Here is a 19,023-nt window from a genome sequence, read left to right on the forward strand (position 1 = left end):
CTTCATCTCCTCTTCCTCTCACTGTTGGGGTACCTCAGGGCTCAGTCCTTGGCCCCCTTCTGTTCTCTCTCTACACGGCCCCAATTGGACAGACCATCAGCAGATTTGGCTTTCAGTACCATCTTTATGCTGATGACACACAACTATATACGTCATCCCCTGACCTTACCCCCGCTGTACTACAGAACGCCACTGACTGTCTGTCCGCAGTCTCCAACATCATGTCCGCTCTCTATCTGAAACTCAACCTCTCCAAAACTGAACTTCTTCTGCTCCCACCATCTACTAACCTCCCTAAATCTGACATTTCCCTCTCCGTGGGTGGCACCATAATAACACCCCAGCAGCAGGCGCGCTGTCTGGGTGTTATTTTTGACTCCGATCTCTCCTTCACCTCCCATATACAATCTCTTGCCCGCTTGTGCCGCTTACAATTAAAGAACATCTCTAGAATCCGCCCTTTTCTCACCATGGAGACAGCTAAAACCCTCACTGTCGCCCTGATCCACTCCCGCCTGGATTACTGTAACGCTCTATTAATTGGCCTCCCCCTCACTCGACTTTCCCCTCTCCAGTCCATCCTTAATGCAGCAGCCAGGGTCGTCCATCTGGCTAATCGTTACTCGGACGCGTCCGCTCTTCGCCAGTTGCTACACTGGCTACCCATTCATTACAGGATACAATTCAAAGTACTTGTTCTCACCCACAAAGCTCTCCACAGTGCGGCACTCCCTTACATCTCCTCCCTCATTTCTGTCTATCAGCCTAACAGACCACTGCGCTCTGCAAATGACTTTCGATTAACCTCTGCACTAATCCGTATCTCCCACTCCCGACTCCAAGACTTCTCCCGTGCTGCGCCAATCCTCTGGAATGCTCTACCCCAAGATATTAGGACCATCCATAATTTGCATAGTTTTAGGCGCTCGCTCAAAACACATTTTTTCAGAGCGGCCTATCACGTTCACTAATCAAAGTTATGTTATGTTTGTGTGTGTGTAGCCCATTCACTATCCCCATCTATTCCCCAACCCCTGAAGATGGCTGGTCCATCATTGTAAATACATCATTGTAAATACACACCTGTACTTTGCATCTCCCCCACCTCATTGTAGATTGTAAGCTCTCACGAGCAGGGTCGTCTTATTTTGCTTTAATTATTGTATTGTTAACGTTGTTACTTATGACTTTTGTGTTTGAAACTGTTAAACTGTAAAGCGCTGCGGAATATGTTGGCGCTATATAAATAAAGATTATTATTATTATTATTACCTCCATATCTCATCATCCACAAACACTAGATCACCAGGGTGAACATGTTCTATGCTGCTACAGCCAGTCAATTTTTTGGCAAGGGTGTCTATGATCCCCATAAAAAATTGTTTAAAAAATGTACCACCATGGGGAAATGCTTGTCAGTCCATACACTAAGGCCGGAGTCACACTAGACCGTAATAGGGACGAGTGCTATGCGTTAAAAAAATGCATAGCACCCGGACCAATGTTATTCTATGGTGCAGATCCTATCATCCGTTGTTTTCTCGGCCGTATTATACCTGCGTACGAAATCACAGCATGCTGTGATTGTCACCGTATTACGCGAGAAATACGCCAATGCATGTCTATGGGTGCGAGAAAAATATGGATTGCACACGGACCATACGTGTGACTTGCGATAAATACGAAAGACTTCTCCAGGTGACAGGAAATTGAATCCTACATTATCAGGATGCTTTGACATGCTAATTAGCTTAGAAAGCACTCCAAACATCCCAGAAGAACGCCTCCACAGAGTCCAGTATGGCAACATACATAAATGTGGAGCTACTGCTAGTTCTGGTCCAAGAGAGGCCAGAACTGTGGGATAAGAGGGATGGATGGATGGCAGCATGGAGGAGGATATGTGTTCAGATATTCTATGACTTTGAGGACAGACCATGTGAGAGCCAGCAACAAATTAGTAAGTACTCTTCTTTCTTAATATTATTGAGCAAACTAACACGTGTTTGCATTAGACCAAAAAAAATCATAATATGTTAATGATTCTTACCAATATATATATTATTTCTTATGTCTAAATTTAACACTATCTGGCCAGAAGACAGTGTTAAATATATGTTACATCTTTAAAAAATAAATTTTAATGTAATAATTAATTATTATGTTACGTTGCAGTGGATGATGTCATGAGACGCTGGAGCAGCATCAGGGATCAGTACCTGCGGGAACTTCAGCAGAGGGCCAGGAGTGGTGATGCAGCACTGACTAAATGGAAATACATATATTATGATCGCCTGTCTTTTCTGGCTCCCATTCTGGATCTCAGACCGTAAGTACATACATCACACCACATTTTACATATGCTGTTAGGGTCATATTTTAATTTTTTTCATTTTTACCCTATAAAAAACAGCACTCAGTCCGACCTTACTGAGAGGGAAATATGCTCTGACTCGAGGCCCCTATTGAACCAGTCGGGGGAGGGGAAGAGGTGGCTGGCCCATCTTCTGCACCTTCCAGTTGCACCCCACCACCACCAGTGCCATCAGGAAGACAGGAGGAACAGCAACAAGAGGACCAGGGAAACAGCAGCAGCCCTACCGTGCCTCTGGAGACCTCACCACAAGCTGCCATCATCCCCCGCCGTGGCCAACACCGAAGAAACAATACAGCCTCTGACACAAGGAGGCATATAGATACAGGGGTATTAAATTATTTGCCATGGGCGGCACACGATGAGGGTGAAGAAGCCTATGCTCGCAGCCTGGCCAGGTACCTCCATCAACTGCCCAGGGGAGGTTGTACTGCGTGTGAGATGATCTATTCAAATACTGATTGATGCCTGAACACCACCCAATAACCCATATCAGCTTTTTGAATTTATTGAACGGTGGCAGCTGTCCCCAAATAACCAGTTCAAAACGGGCCCAATACCAGAAGTGCAGGCACAATCAGTATCTGAGCCACATCCTCCCCGGGAGCCTACACCACAGCCAAATCCCCCACCAACCCAACATTGACCTACACAGGCACAAATTCCAGCCTACAATCCACCATCCTAATATGGCCACTTGATCAGACCCACTGTTGGAGGTTGGTCCCAACATGGCTATGGTCGATATAATAATAATAATAATAATAATCTTTATTTATATAGCGCCAACATATTCCGCAGCGCTTTACAGTTTAACAGTTTCAAACACAAAAGTCATAAGTAACAACGTTAACAATACAATAATTAAAGCAAAATAAGACGACCCTGCTCGTGAGAGCTTACAATCTACAATGAGGTGGGGGAGATACAAAGTACAGGTGTGTATTTACAATGATGTATTTACAATCATGGTCCAGCCATCTTCAGGGGTTGGGGAATAGATGGGGATAGTGAATGGGCTACACACAAACATATGGCCATATTGAGGGTTATGAAACATGTGGGCACACAAATACCCAGGTGTACCCACAGCAATGTTCATCATCCCACTTCTTTCCTCACCAACAGGATCCTGGACACATCATCCATCCTGGTGCTGAATATGTCCACACACAGGGAGAGGTCCAAGTTGTGCCTCAAACACAGCAACCCACTCAAGCTGGCCTCCTGCCATCCCCACCACCAACCTGTCATAATTTATAAAAATGTTATTCTAAGTTTGTTTGCTCTGCTCAGGCAAAGTTATTTCTCTGTTAGTATTTTTTTTTAATTATTTAAAAGATTTGCTGCCTAAATTTATTTGGGCCCAAAAGCCATATGCAAGTAATATGGTTTATTGTTGGCAAAAGTTATTTTTGGACATTATAAAGACTGAAAACAAAATGAATAGTGTCTTTTTTTTTTAATTCTTTATTTAGAATTTTCAGAATTACAAAGACAATAACATATAAGAACTTACATCTCCAAAAAATCCCGATAATGGAACAGCGAGATTGCACAGACCCACCATTGATTGGAAAGAACAACAGATATAAGTCTGTGAAATAGGTTTAACGTAATAAAAAAACCACAACTTTCAGGTGTAAAACATAGCAAAAATAAACTGAAATTTGCAGCGCAAGAGATCAGGAACAAGAAATCCTGAGCGTCTACAGAGTTGAGACAAATTAGAACATTTGAGCCAATGATAATCGAGACAAAAACATGGCAAGTAGTAGAGAATATAATGAAGACTTAGCTGAAATGGAATAACTAACCTAGAGTTCGGGTCCAATCACTGGGCTTTAGGGCAACACAAATTGACGCAAAAGATCGGATTACAGGGAGAGGAGCGTTTGGTAGAGTCATGTGGGAGAAGATGAAAAGCGTTGCCAGGGAAGCCACGTTTTTAGGAATTTTTCATGTGTATGTGATTCCCAACTAGACAATTCTTCCATCCTACTTAACCCCTTCACCCCAAAGCCTAAGTGACAGGGCCAATTTTTACAATTCTGACCACTGTCACTTTATGAGGTCATAACTCTGAAACGCTTCAACGGATGCTGGTGATTCTGACAATGTTTTCTCATGACATATTGTACTTCATGATAGTGGTAAAACTTCTTCAATATGACTTGCATTTATTTGTGAAAAAAACTAAAATTTGTTGGAAATTATGAAAATTTAGCAATTTTCAAACTTTTAGTTTTTATGCCCTTAAATTAGAGAGTTATATCACATAATATAGTTAATAAACAACATTTCCCACATGTCTGCTTTACATCAGCACAATTTTGGAAACATAATTCTTTTTTGTTAGGGAGTTATAAGGGTTAAAAGTTGACCAGCGATTTCTCATTTTTGCAACAAAATTTGCAAAACAATTTTTTTTACGGACCACCTCACACTTGAAGTGACTTTGAGGGGTCTATATGACAGAAAATGCCCAAAAGTGACACCATTCTAAAAACTTCACCCCTCAAGGTACTCAAAACCACATGCAAAAAGTTTATTAACCCTTCATCTGCTTCACAAGAATTTTTTGAATGTTTAAAAAAAATTGAACATTTAACTTTTTTTCACAAAATTTTTACTTCAGGTCCAATTTGTTTCATTTTACCAACGGTAACAGGAGAAATTGGACCACAAAAGTCGTTTTACAATTTGTCTTGAGTACGCCGATACCCCATATGTGGGGGTAAACCACTGTGTGGGCACATGGCAGAGCTCGGAAGGGAAGGAGCACCATTTGACTTTTCAATGCAAGATTTGCTGGAATTGAGATCGGAGCCCATGTCACGATTGGAGAGCCCCTGACGGGCCTTAACAGTGGAAACCCCCCACAAGTGACCCCATTTAGGAAAGTAGACCCTCTAAGGAACTAATCTAGATGTGTGGTGAGCACTTTGAACCTCCAAGTGCTTCACAGAAGTTTATAATGTAGAGCCGTAAAAAAAAAATTCATATTAATTTTCACAAAAAATGATCTTTTTGCCCCCAATTTTTTTTCCCAAGGGTAACAGGATAAATTGGACCCCAAAAGTTGTTGTGCAATTTGTCCTGAGTACGCTGATACTTCATATGTGGGGGAAACCACTGTATGAGCACATGGCAGAGCTCGGAAGGGAAGGAGCGCCATTTGACTTTTCAATGCAAAATTAGCTGGAATTGAGATCGGAACCCATGTCGCATTTGGAGAGCCCCTGACGTGCCTTAACAGTGGAAACCCCCCACAAGTGACCCCATTTTGGAAAGAAGACCCCCTAAGGAACTTATCTAGATGTGTGGTGAGCACTTTTAACCCCCAATTGTTTCACTAAAGTTTAGAATGTAGCTGTGTGAAAATTAAAAAATCATTTTTTCTTTCCACAAAATGATGTTCTAGCCCACAATTTTTTTTCCCCCAAGGGTAACAGGAGAAATTGGACCACAAAAGTTATTGTCCAATTTGTCCTGAGTACGCTGATACCCCATATATGGGGGGGAACCACCATTTGAGTGCATGGCAGAGCTTGGAAGGGAAGGAGCGCCGTTTGAAATGCAGACTTAGATGGATTGGTCTGCAGGCGTCATGTTGCATTTGCAGAGCCCCTAATGTACCGAAACAGTAGAAACCCCCCACAACTGACCCCATATTGGAAACTAGACCCCCCAAGGAATTTATCTAGATGTGTTGTGAGAACTTTGAACCAACAAGTGTTTCACTACAGTTTATAACGCAGAGCCGTGGAAATAAAAAATATTTTTTTTTCCACGAAAATGATATTTTAGCCCCCACGTTTTCCCTGATGTGCCGAAACAGTGGAAACGCCCCAATTCTAACTGAAACCCTAATCCAAACACACCGCTAACCCTAATCCCAACGGTAACCCTAACCCTAGCCCTTACCCTAGTCCTAACCCTAGCCCTAACCCTAACCCTAATGGGAAAATGGAAATAAATACATTTTTTTACATTTTATTATTTTTCCCTAACTAAGGGGGTGATGAAGGGGGGTTTGGTCTACTTTTATAGCGTTTTTTGGCGGATTTTTAGGGTTGGCAGCTGTCACACACTAAAAGACGCTTTTTATTGCAAAAAATAGTTTTTGCATCACCACATTGATAGCTATAATTTATCCATACTTTGGCCCACAGAGTCATTTGAGATCTTGTTTTTTGCGGGACGAGTTGACATTTTTATTGGTACCATTTTCGGGCAGATGACATTTTTTGATCGCTTTTTATTCCGATTTTTGTGAGGCGAAATGAACAAAAACCAGCAATTCCTGAAATTCTTTTAGGGGGGGCGTTTATACCGTTCCACGTGTGGTAAAATTGATGAAGCAGCTTTATTCTTCAGGTCAGTACGATTACAGCGATACCTCATTTATGTAATTTTTTTTATGTTTTGGTGCTTTTACACAATAAAAACTATTTTATATAAAAAAATAATTGTTTTTGCATTGCTTTATTCTGAGAGCTATAACTTTTTTATTTTTCTGCTGATGATGCTGTATGGTGGCTTTTTTTTTGCCGGACAAGATGACGTTTTCAGCGGTACCATGGTTATTTATAGCCGTCGTTTTGATCGCGTTATATTCCACTTTTTGTTCACCTGTATGATAATAAAGCAATGTTTTTTGCCTTGTTTTTTTTTTTTTTTTTGCGGTGTTCACTGAAGGGGTTAACTAGTGGGATAGTTTTATAGAGCGGGTCGTTACGGACGCGGCGATACCAAATATGTGCACTTTTATTGTTTTTTTTAATTTACATAAATAAATGGATTTACTGGGAAATGTTTTTTTTTTCTTATTTGGGGATTTTTAAAAATTTTTTTTATACATTCTATTTTTTTTTTTTAACTTTCTACCATTGTCCCAGGGTGGGACATCACTGTATTAGATCAGATCGTTGATCTGACAGTGTGCATAGCACTCTGTCAGATCAACGATCTGACAGGCAAGTTCAGGAGGCTTTCCAGCGCCTGCTCTCAGCAACTCTCAGCAGGCGCCGGCTAGCCAGGTCATTTCATGACCCGGAATGAGTCGATGATAAAAGAGCTCTGCAGATATCTATCATAAAGCTTTCAGATGGATAGGTGTCGGAGGCTGGTATGTTATCAATTAAAGAAGCATTAGAGAAATAAACCTTAGGGCCCGCGTCATGCTTTTTCTGTCCCAAATTAGTATTAGTTAGCTGAGGTAGGAAGTTTTTTGTGGGCTCACGAGTCTCACACTCCATAGTGCGCTCTGAGAGGGAGCCCTTGGTTGAAGCCTCATCAGAGTCTGTGAAGTTATTATTAAAGTCACTGCTTTCATAGTCAGAGGTGTCTGTCTTTTTGTTTGAGTGGGTTCTTATTGACCCCTCTGTAGAATCGGAGGAGTTGTCTGTGTCATGATTTACATCCCATTGATCCCTCTGATCTAATGCATCACCGTACTTTTTATTGGCAGACTCCATAGGAGAGATAGAGTTGGAGCTTATTAATTGTAGAACTTCTCTGAGGCTTTCATCATAGAGCCGCTTGGAATGCTCTAGCATAGATTTTTGCTGTGACTTAAACAGTTCAAAAGGGTCACTTTGTAATGCAGAGGTCTGAACACAACCTTTATAATTAGTTACTGTGTCCCCTTTAACAGATGGGCTATTGCCAAATTGACCCCTACTGTCAGGGTTTTTATGGGTTTCATCTATGGTTCTTGCGGTGTCAAAAGAAGTTCTTTGTTCGTTGTGCTGCTCCTGCCAAACAGCCCCTTATCATTGGGGTCTTTGATTGACTCTCTTGTTGGTTGTGGGCTGTAGAATGGAGGATTAGGAGCAGCAAGTCTATCAGGCACCAAAAGATGTTGTGTGGCGTTATATAGCTGTGGCGGTGTTCTGAGTGCCGCTACACAGCTTATTAGATCGTTTTGCAGTGTCGGGGATACCCCTTTCCCCGCCGCTGCTGCACCAGCCACCTCACTCCCTCTTGTGCCGTCAGTGTTCGGTAGATGGATCATTCGACCCACCCGGGCTTCATCTCCCCGCTCCCGCCGACCCGAAACAGCCGCATACCTCACGCCTGCATTCGTGGCTCCTGGATCTTTCTCCTGCAGCGTCGTGACTCCAAGACTCGTCGCTGGGTCCCGGCGCCTCCTCCCCTCTTTGTCGGGCTGTGTAATTAGCTCGGGGAGCGCAGACCTCGCAGCCGGAGGCTGCGCTGACGTCAACCGGCCTCTCACCGCTGAATCATCTTGCCGGCCGGTTCCTTTCCTTCTCAGGTCCCTGTTGTGTGTGGAGGAATCCATGCTCTTGTCCAGCATCAGAACCAAAGGAACTCCCTTCACACAGGACTGCTTTGAGTTCAGGGATAATTTCTGAGCTCCAGTTTTCTTTGCATTCTGGGTGATAGGTACTCCGAGGGATCCTCCTCTCCTCTCTGCTTGTGTGGCAGCCATCTTAGTTGGAAGTCTCATTAATTCTGAGGAGTTGTAGAAGCACTCTTCTTTGTAATATCTATTAGGTTCCTCATTTTTATGCTTGCTGGCGATGACCAGCTGAACTGATGCGAACTCGGCTTCAGGAAAATGGCCGCCGCGATCTCCATCTGCGCACGCGCGGCATTCCGCGGCCATTTTCCTGAAGCCCCGGGCAGCAGAGGACTACATCTGTGCATGCGCGGCCTCAGGAAGATGGCCGCCCCCACCGATCACCAGGGAAATAGCGCCGATCGCGCATTTTTTCTTCACCTGCCCAGTGGATTCAGCAGTTGGGCATGCGCAAACCACTACGCCACCAACGGAAAGATATGCAAGATCTGAGGGAAGAAACAGCGCTGTCACCATGCCCATCTGACCAGACCAGCCTGATTGACAGGCGAAAATGGCGACTTTGGTAAGGTATTTCGGCAGCATAGGTGGGGAATCAGGGTACACAAAATACACTATTGTAATGAACAGCTCAGGCCCTATTTAACAGTATTTTTATCTCATACTGAAAAAACGGGGTGACAGGTTCCCTTTAATACCAAACATGGTATGATGAATCCAAAAAAATTACAACATAGATATAGCATTCTCTTGGCATGGAGTAGCTTCCTCAGGGGAAACAAAATAATTAGTGAACACATCCCGCACTTTGATGCCAGTGGGGGGTTGACAGGGAGGTATCACATGTGGAATAGGCATCACAACATTTCCCAACACAACTTCAGCATCATTAGATGATAAGCAATCATGTATTCTGGAGAAGTTGTGTAGGATAAAACATGCTTTTATTACCTCATTTACATTAGCTTCACTCAGCTGAATGGCTGACTGAAGTACTCACCATTTGGCACAAAGAATGCTAAAGGCACACTCTACCAGTCGGCGTGTGTGGGATAGGCGCAAGGTAAAGATTTGTCGCCGGTGGTCCAGGGTTCAACTGGGATATGGCCTCATGACATGACGGGTTAGTTGAAAGGCCTCATCTGCAACAAGGAAAAAAGGCACATATTGAACATATGGAACATATTGTAGCCTGGAAGCTGACGTGGTGGGAGTAGGTCCAACTGATTATTGCGCAGCCGTCGACCCATAATGGATGAATTGAAGACTCTGGAGTCTCCAGTTCATCCATAGGCCCCAATATCTACAATTACAAACCTGTAGTGACTGTCGACGAGTGCCAACAACAATACAGAAAAATAATGTTTATAATTATAGAATTGGAACCCCGAGTTCGGCGACTTATGCACCCGGATGTGTTTGCCATACAGGGCTGCAATAGAATTTGGAAACTGGTAGGTCTCCTCAAAACCGTGTGCTATCCGCACTCAGTCTTCTACTTTTGGCTCAGGCATGACCACTTGTTGAAGTCGTGACCAGATTTTGGAACAGGTAGAGCGCGCTATGCTTGATATTGTTGATTTTCATATTAAAAATTCATGATGCAGTGCCGCATATGAAAGACCGGTTGTGAGGAAACTAAAAATAAAATGAAAAAGAAAATAATCAGATAACATTTTACATTTAGAAATAATTTAATATTTAAGTAATTTTGAGTCTGTTTGGAACAAGCCATGCCATAGAAAAATTTAGATTTTTAACACTGGCAATGTTATTTGTAAATGAACAAAACATTATGATTAATTACAGGTATTTTTTGTTAAAATGCAAAAATTACAAAAGGTGTTATGTTCAGAATTAAACCAAAAATGTATAAACATCATGAACATAGAAGAGGAGGAACAGATACTGTAACATAAGGATAATGTGCTCCTCGGCAGAAATACACTGGTGCATCCTGGTGTCCTTAAAGGTTATCCCAAGGCGCACTTTCTCCAACAACACATTAAAGGTGGCAAGACTCATGCGACAATATTGGTAAAACTTGTCAGGATGTGTCTGCAGAGATGCATAGAGATGGTGAAAATGGCCTTTAGTGAGGCTTTGCCTCAAAAGCAGATGGACCCACATTCATCTCCTCCTCCTCGGATCCACAATCACTGGGTATGGCTGCCCAAAGCGTCATGACAAAACCCAGTTGTAAAGCACCTGCTGAGTTGGGGTGAAATGATGTCTGTCAGAAATGTTTCCCAATAATCAGAAATCCACAAACCAAACCACGGCCAGAAACTGCACAGATTGGAGTGTGACACCTCTTGTAGAGGCAATAAATATGGTTGCTGATTAGGTTTTAAATTATTTTCAGGCCTATAAACTGTTTAATGTCCATTTTACAAGGGTGCGAGGAAAAAACGCTATACGGATATCATACGGATGCCATAAGGATGACACACGGATATTTTTTGGAGAAAAAATTGCATCCTCACATTAATCTTTATTTTTAATAATCTTTATTTTTATATAGCGCTAACATATTCCGCAGCGCTTTACAGTTTGCACACATTATCATCACTGTCCCCGATGGGGCTCACATTCTAGAATCCCTATCAGTATGTCTTTGGAATGTGGGAGGAAACCGGAGTGCCCGGAGGAAACCCACGCAAACACGGAGAGAACATACAAACTCTTTGCAGATGTTGTCCTGGGTGGGATTAGAACCCAGGACCCCAGCGCTGCAAGGCTGCAGTGCTAACCACTGCGCCGATGACATACGGATCACTGTTCATGAACATTTCTGCGTATCTCCGCCGTAAAAAATGGACCGTATTTTTATACGTTAGGTGTGATGCTGGCCTTAGTGTATGGGCATTACGAGTCTAGGAGACTCTCCCCTTTATAATGGGACTTTTTTATGAGGCCCTCCTCCATGTTTCTTCCAAGGAGGGATTGGGGTGCGTGCAAATTTGGGTCAAGGAGGCCCCTGCATTCAATGCATAAGAAAACAGTATGGCAGGACCAACTAAAGACTGTGAAGTTGATTTTCCTGTGGCCATCCATTACCTCGGTTCAAAGGCTTATTGGGGTCCATATGACTTGATAGCAGGGGAGGCCTTGCATTCAATGCAACATTTTTTCAGGAAGCCCTCCTGTACCTCTCGTGAAAGGGGTATTGGGTTGCATTGTAATTCTTGGCAGCCTAGCCACTCACTGCATGGGCAATAACAGCATAGGAGACCCACTGTTTAATAATGGCACTTTAACCCCTTAGCGACCGCCGATACGCCTTTTAACGGCGGCCGCTAAGGGTACTTAAGCCACAGCGCCGTTAATTAACGGCGCTGTGGAAAAAGTACATAGCGCCCCCCAGAGGCCGATTTTCTCCGGGGTCTCGGCTGCCGGGGGTAGCCGAGACCCCAGAGAACATGATTCGGGTCGGTTTTCACCGACCCCGCTTTTGCGATCGCCGGTAATTAACCGTTTACCGGCGATCGCAAAAAAAAAAAAAAAAACGCGATTAGTATTGTGTTTCTCTCCCCTCTAATGTGATCGGACATTAGAGGGGAGAGAAATAGGGTCCCCCGAGCCCCCCACGGTACCTTATGTACCGGAGAAGGTGCCCCCCCGGTCCCCGACCCTCCTCCTTCCTGCCCGGGCTCCAAAATGGCGGGCGCATGTGCAGATGCGCCCGCCAAAGCCTAGCTTCCCCCGGTGTATTGGGGTCTGTTTTTACAGACCCCCTGGAGCGATCGCAGACCCCCTGGAGCGATCGCAATCCCAGGGGTCTTTACAGACCCCCGGGATTGCGATCGCTGCAAATAGTTTGTAAAAAAAAAAAATGCTTTGCATTTCTCTCCCCTCTGATGTGATCGCACATCAGAGGGGAGAGAAATAGAGCCCCCGAGCCCCCCACCATACCGCCTGCTCCTGTCCCCGGTCCTCAGTAGTGGTCCCCGGTCCTCAGTAGTGGTCCCCGGTCCCCAGCCCACTGCTCCTGGCCCCCCTTCTTCTTCTCTGCTGGAAGAAAATGGCGGGCGCATGCGCAGTGCGCCTGCCATGATCTGCCAGCAGAGACCCAGCAACCTATGAGAATTTTCTCATTGGCTGCTGGGTTTTGATTACTGTAATATGCCCAATTACAGTGATCAAAACCCCTAATATTTGATAAACATGGCAGCACTTGGGCTGTACCTTTCTCTTCTCTCCTTGTAGTTGTTCTAGGAGAGAAGAGAGAGAGACTACAGTTCAAGTGCTGCTCTGTCAGTGACAAAAAACATAATATCTGCCTCCGCCAGCATCCCATTTACCCACCCCCGTTCTCCGTAATCCCAGAGGATTATAAAAAAAAAAAAAAAAAAAAGAAAAAAAAAATTATAATTTTTTTTTTAAATTTTTTTTAGGGTTAGGGTTAGGGTTAGGGGTAGGGTTAGGGTTAGGGTTAGGGTTAGGGGAGGAATTAGATAAAATGGCTCGCAGAACTTTTAGCGCGGAGCAAGCTTACAGCCTGCTTTGCTCCGGCAGCTCCGGCAGCGAAACAGATTCTGCCCCTGAAGTTGAGCAGTTTTCAGACAGTGATGACGACTCTTCCTCCACGGGATCCCCCAGCCCGGTGGTAGCGGAGTCGGTCGTCACTGCTGAAGCTTCAGAGGCAGGACCAAGTACCGCAGTCCCCCCACCGCTGTGGTATAATGACACCTCATTTTCCCCTCAAATTCCCCCTTTTTCTGCAGTCCCTGGAATAAAAGTAGATGTCGCCAATTTTACCCCCATTGATTTTTTTGAAATTTTCATTAGCCCCGAAGTCCTGCAATTAATCGTCCACCAAACTAACCTATATGCCCGGCAATATATTTCCCAAAAACCCACTGCCTTTCATTCCCGTTCCTGGATCCCCACAAATGTCCCCGAAATTAAAAAATTCTTAGGCCTCACCCTGAATATGGGTATAGTAAAAAAACCCACTCTCCGCTCTTACTGGGCAACAAAAGCTGTCCACTGCACCCCTGTATTTGCAGCCATCATGTCCCGAGCCCGTTACGAAGCCCTGATGAGATTCCTCCACTTCAGTGACAATGCCCAAGCTCTCCCAAGAACTGACCCCAACTACGATCGGCTAAATAAATTAAGACACCTAATTTCCCTCCTAAAAACTTCCTTTCTAAATTCCTATACCCCAGAGCAAAATATGGCAGTCGACGAGTCCTTGATGAGCTACAAGGGCCGTCTTTCATTCCGCCAATTTATTCCCTCCAAGAGAGCCAAATACGGCGTAAAATTATATAAAGCTTGCGAGAGCTCATCAGGGTACACGTCCACCTTCCTAATTTACGAAGGTAGGGACCGCCAAATAAACCCCCCAAACTGCCCCCAGACAATTGGTATCCCAGGCAAAATTGTCTGGGAGCTAATGACGCCCTTTCTCAATCAAGGGTACCACGTGTACACAGATAATTATTACACGAGTATCCCCCTATACAAATCCCTCCATGCTGCAAGTACAGGGGCCTGTGGGACAGTGAGGAAAAACAGAGTGGGGTTTCCGTCACAGTTGGTGTCCAGACGTTTGGAGAGGGGGGCGTCATTTTCACTTGCAAGCGACCAACTACTTGCAGTGAAGTGGAAAGACAGGAAGGACGTCTATATGCTTTCCACACTGCATACGGACACCACTGTGACGGTCAGAGAGAGGGGTGCCACCAGGGACAAAGAAAAACCTGTCTGCGTCACAGAATATAATAGACATATGGGTGGCGTAGACCTGTCAGACCAGGTTCTGCAACCATACCTGGTCAAGAGGAAGACCAGGGCGTGGTATAAAAAGGTGGGAATCTATCTAATTCAGACTGCCACCTACAACAGTTTTGTCCTATACAAAAAATCTCAAGGACCACTAACTTTCCTGCACTTTCAGGAAAAAGTAGTAGAGAGCCTCATATTTGAGTCCATGGCACCGGGGGAAGCCTTCGACTCTGAGGATTCCCGGAGACTGTCAGAACGCCATTTTCCTCACCCTGTCCCTGTCACTCCCACCCAAAGGTATCCTCAAAAAAGGTGCCGAGTTTGCAGAAAGCATGGCAGGCGGAGTGATTCCCGATTTTATTGCCCCACATGCCCATCCCAACCAGGCCTTTGTATCTCCCCCTGTTTTGAGACCTACCACACCACCTACAATTATTAGTTTGTTTTTTTTTTCAATCATTTTTATTTTCTGCTTAGTGGCCCCAGTAGTACAATTTGGAACAATTGATAAATATTTTAATTAGTAGATCCCATTTTACCCCATTTCACAATTAATTCCAGAATTTGATCAATCCCATACCAAACTACTATTCCAACAAATTCTCATCCACGTACCCACGTCTGTACGCTCTAGAGTGTGGACCCCACAAATGTTCTTGCAAAGTCAGGTCATCTGAAAATTCTACGACTCGATCAATCCCATACCAAACTACTATTCCAACAAATTCTCATCCACGTACCCACGTCTGTACGCTCTAGAGTGTGGACCCCACAAATGTTCTTGCAAAGTCAGGTCATCTGAAAATTCTACGACTCGATCAATCCCATACCAAACTACTATTCCAACAAATTCTCATCCACGTACCCACGTCTGTACGCTCTAGAGTGTGGACCCCACAAATGTTCTTGCAAAGTCAGGTCATCTGAAAATTCTACGACTCGATCAATCCCATACCAAACTACTATTCCAACAAATTCTCATCCACGTACCCACGTCTGTACGCTCTAGAGTGTGGACCCCACAAATGTTCTTGCAAAGTCAGGTCATCTGAAAATTCTACGACTCGATCAATCCCATACCAAACTACTATTCCAACAAATTCTCATCCACGTACCCACGTCTGTACGCTCTAGAGTGTGGACCCCACAAATGTTCTTGCAAAGTCAGGTCATCTGAAAATTCTACGACTCGATCAATCCCATACCAAACTACTATTCCAACAAATTCTCATCCACGTACCCACGTCTGTACGCTCTAGAGTGTGGACCCCACAAATGTTCTTGCAAAGTCAGGTCATCTGAAAATTCTACGACTCGATCAATCCCATACCAAACTACTATTCCAACAAATTCTCGTCCACGTACCTATGTCAATAAGCGTTAGAATGTGGACCCCAGAAATGATCTTGAAAAGTGAGATTATCTGAAAATGAATTCTAGGACTTTATTACTCAAACATTTTTGACCATTTATCTAACTTTGACTGTTTTTATAACTGTCTTGCTACACAAAACTTTGGCTTCCATTTATATTACTTATATTTATGTTGATGATACGGGCATGATCATTTTATTGTAGGATTTCTAAAAAATGAGGAAGTTCCGTACTTATACACTATGGGCTTTACTTTATGGTTCTTGCCGAACCTCTGGTACCAGACAATACTTTCTATAGAGAACTGGTTGTTTTGTGCATATAGCGGTTCTGACCTTGGCGGGTGGGAGCTTGCTATGGTGTACCACGTCTATTGGCACATTCGTCTCTCATATAGGGATTGATGGAGCTAAAAGGACGTTGTACGACCAGTCTCTGAAAGTGTCTGCCATTCTAGCCCTGATGGTGTTCTTTCATCTTTGGAACAAACTCCGCTTTGCCACATAGTTGGCTGCATTTTCCTACACATTTTGCCCTTCATTCCAGTACAGTTTATTCTTCCTGCTACAATATACGCAAATGCGGGACAACTGTTTTGTTAGCAAGACCAATTTTATAGTCAGCCATTGTGTTTTAGGAGCATGCCTCCCTCTGTGAGTAATAATTCCTGGAAGGATTTTCTTTTTTGCTCAATCTCTCTAGAAGCTTTGAATGGGTCCTGGATCTTCAATTTCAAATAAAGCCAAATTTGTCACATTGTGCCCCTTTCTGTCCAAGCCCTGCCATTTGTCCAAACAGAACTTTTTTACTACATATGGGATATTGCTGCACTCATAATAAAGTGGGTAACGAATTGTGGGGTCCACTTTTTGATGTTATTTCTGAAAAATCGAGACATTCAGGTCTAAAACAAGATTCTCGTGGAAAAAAATGAATTTTTTCAATATGACAACCTAATGTTATCAAACTCTGTGTCATACATGTGGGTTCAAATTGCTCAATATACCCCTGATTAAAATCTTTGAGGGGTGTAGTTTCCAAAACGGGGTCAGTTGTGGGGGGTTTCTGCTGTTAGGCACATCTACAAACCCAAAATGACGTCCGCTCTCACAATTAAGAGATTAAAAAGTCAAACAGCGCGCCTTCCCTTCCAAGCTCCGCAGTGCGCCCAAACAGAGGTTTACCCCCACATACAGGGTATCGACATACTCAGGACAAATTGCACAACAACTTTTGGGGTCTATTTTGTCTTGCTACCCTTGGGAAAATAAAAAATTGGGGGTGAAAAGATCATATTTGTGAAAAAAAAATGATTTTTAATTTTTTCGGCTCTACGTTATAAACTTGTGTGAAGCACTTGGGGGTTCAAAGTGTTAACCACACACCTAGATAAGTTCCTTAGGGGGTCTAGTTTCCAAAATGGTGTCACTTGTGGGGGGTTTCCACTGTTTAGGCACATCAGGGGCTCTCCAAACGCGACATGGTGTCCTATCTCAATTCCAGAGAATTCTATGTTGAAAAAGTCAAATGGCGCTCCTTCCCTTCTGAGCTCTACTGTGCACCCAAACAGAGGTTTACCCCCACATACGGGGTATCGACATACTCAGGACAAATTGCACAACAACTTTTGGGGTCTATTTTGTCTTGCTACCCTTGGGAAAATAAAAAATTGGGGGTGAAAAGATCATTTTTGTGAAAAAAAAATGATTTTTAATTTTTTCGGCTCTACGTTATAAACTTGTGTGAAGCACTTGGGGGTTCAAAGTGTTGACCACACACCTAGATAAGTTCCTTAGGGGGTCTAGTTTCCAAAATGGTGTCACTTGTGGGGGGTTTCCACTGTTTAGGCACATCAGGGGCTCTCCAAACGCGACATGGTGTCCGATCTCAATTCCAGAGAATTCTATGTTGAAAAAGTCAAATGGCGCTCCTTCCCTTCTGAGCTCTACTGTGCACCCAAACAGAGGTTTACCCCCACATACGGGGTATCGACATACTCAGGAAAAATTGCACAACAACTTTTGGGGTCTATTTTGTCTTGCTACCCTTGGGACAATAAAAAATTGGGGGTGAAAAGATCATTTTTGTGAAAAAAAAAAGATTTTTTATTTTTTCGGCTCTACGTTATAAACTTGTGTGAAGCACTTGGGGGTTCAAAGTGTTGACCACACACCTAGATAAGTTCCTTAGGGGGTCTAGTTTCCAAAATGGTGTCACTTGTGGGGGGTTTCCACTGTTTAGGCACATCAGGGGCTCTCCAAACGCGACATGGTGTCCGATCTCAATTCCAGAGAATTCTATGTTGAAAAAGTCAAATGGCGCTCCTTCCCTTCTGAGCTCTACTGTGCACCCAAACAGAGGTTTACCCCCACATACGGGGTATCGACATACTCAGGACAAATTGCACAACAACTTTTGGGGTCTATTTTGTCTTGCTACCCTTGGGAAAATAAAAAATTGGGGGTGAAAAGATCATTTTTGTGAAAAAAAAATGATTTTTAATTTTTTCGGCTCTACGTTATAAACTTGTGTGAAGCACTTGGGGGTTCAAAGTGTTGACCACACACCTAGATAAGTTCCTTAGGGGGTCTAGTTTCCAAAATGGTGTCACTTGTGGGGGGTTTCCACTGTTTAGGCACATCAGGGGCTCTCCAAACGCGACATGGTGTCCGATCTCAATTCCAGAGAATTCTATGTTGAAAAAGTCAAATGGCGCTCCTTCCCTTCTGAGCTCTACTGTGCACCCAAACAGAGGTTTACCCCCACATACGGGGTATCGACATACTCAGGACAAATTGCACAACAACTTTTGGGGTCTATTTTGTCTTGCTACCCTTGGGAAAATAAAAAATTGGGGGTGAAAAGATCATTTTTGTGAAAAAAAAATGATTTTTAATTTTTTCGGCTCTACGTTATAAACTTGTGTGAAGCACTTGGGGGTTCAAAGTGTTGACCACACACCTAGATAAGTTCCTTAGGGGGTCTAGTTTCCATAATGGTGTCACTTGTGGGGGGTTTCCACTGTTTAGGCACATCAGGGGCTCTCCAAACGCGACATGGTGTCCGATCTCAATTCCAGAGAATTCTATGTTGTAAAAGTCAAATGGCGCTCCTTCCCTTCTGAGCTCTACTGTGCACCCAAACAGAGGTTTACCCCCACATACGGGGTATCGACATACTCAGGACAAATTGCACAACAACTTTTGGGGTC

This window comes from Ranitomeya imitator, chromosome 3, assembly GCF_032444005.1.
Source record: "Ranitomeya imitator isolate aRanImi1 chromosome 3, aRanImi1.pri, whole genome shotgun sequence".
NCBI lineage: Eukaryota > Metazoa > Chordata > Amphibia > Anura > Dendrobatidae > Ranitomeya > Ranitomeya imitator.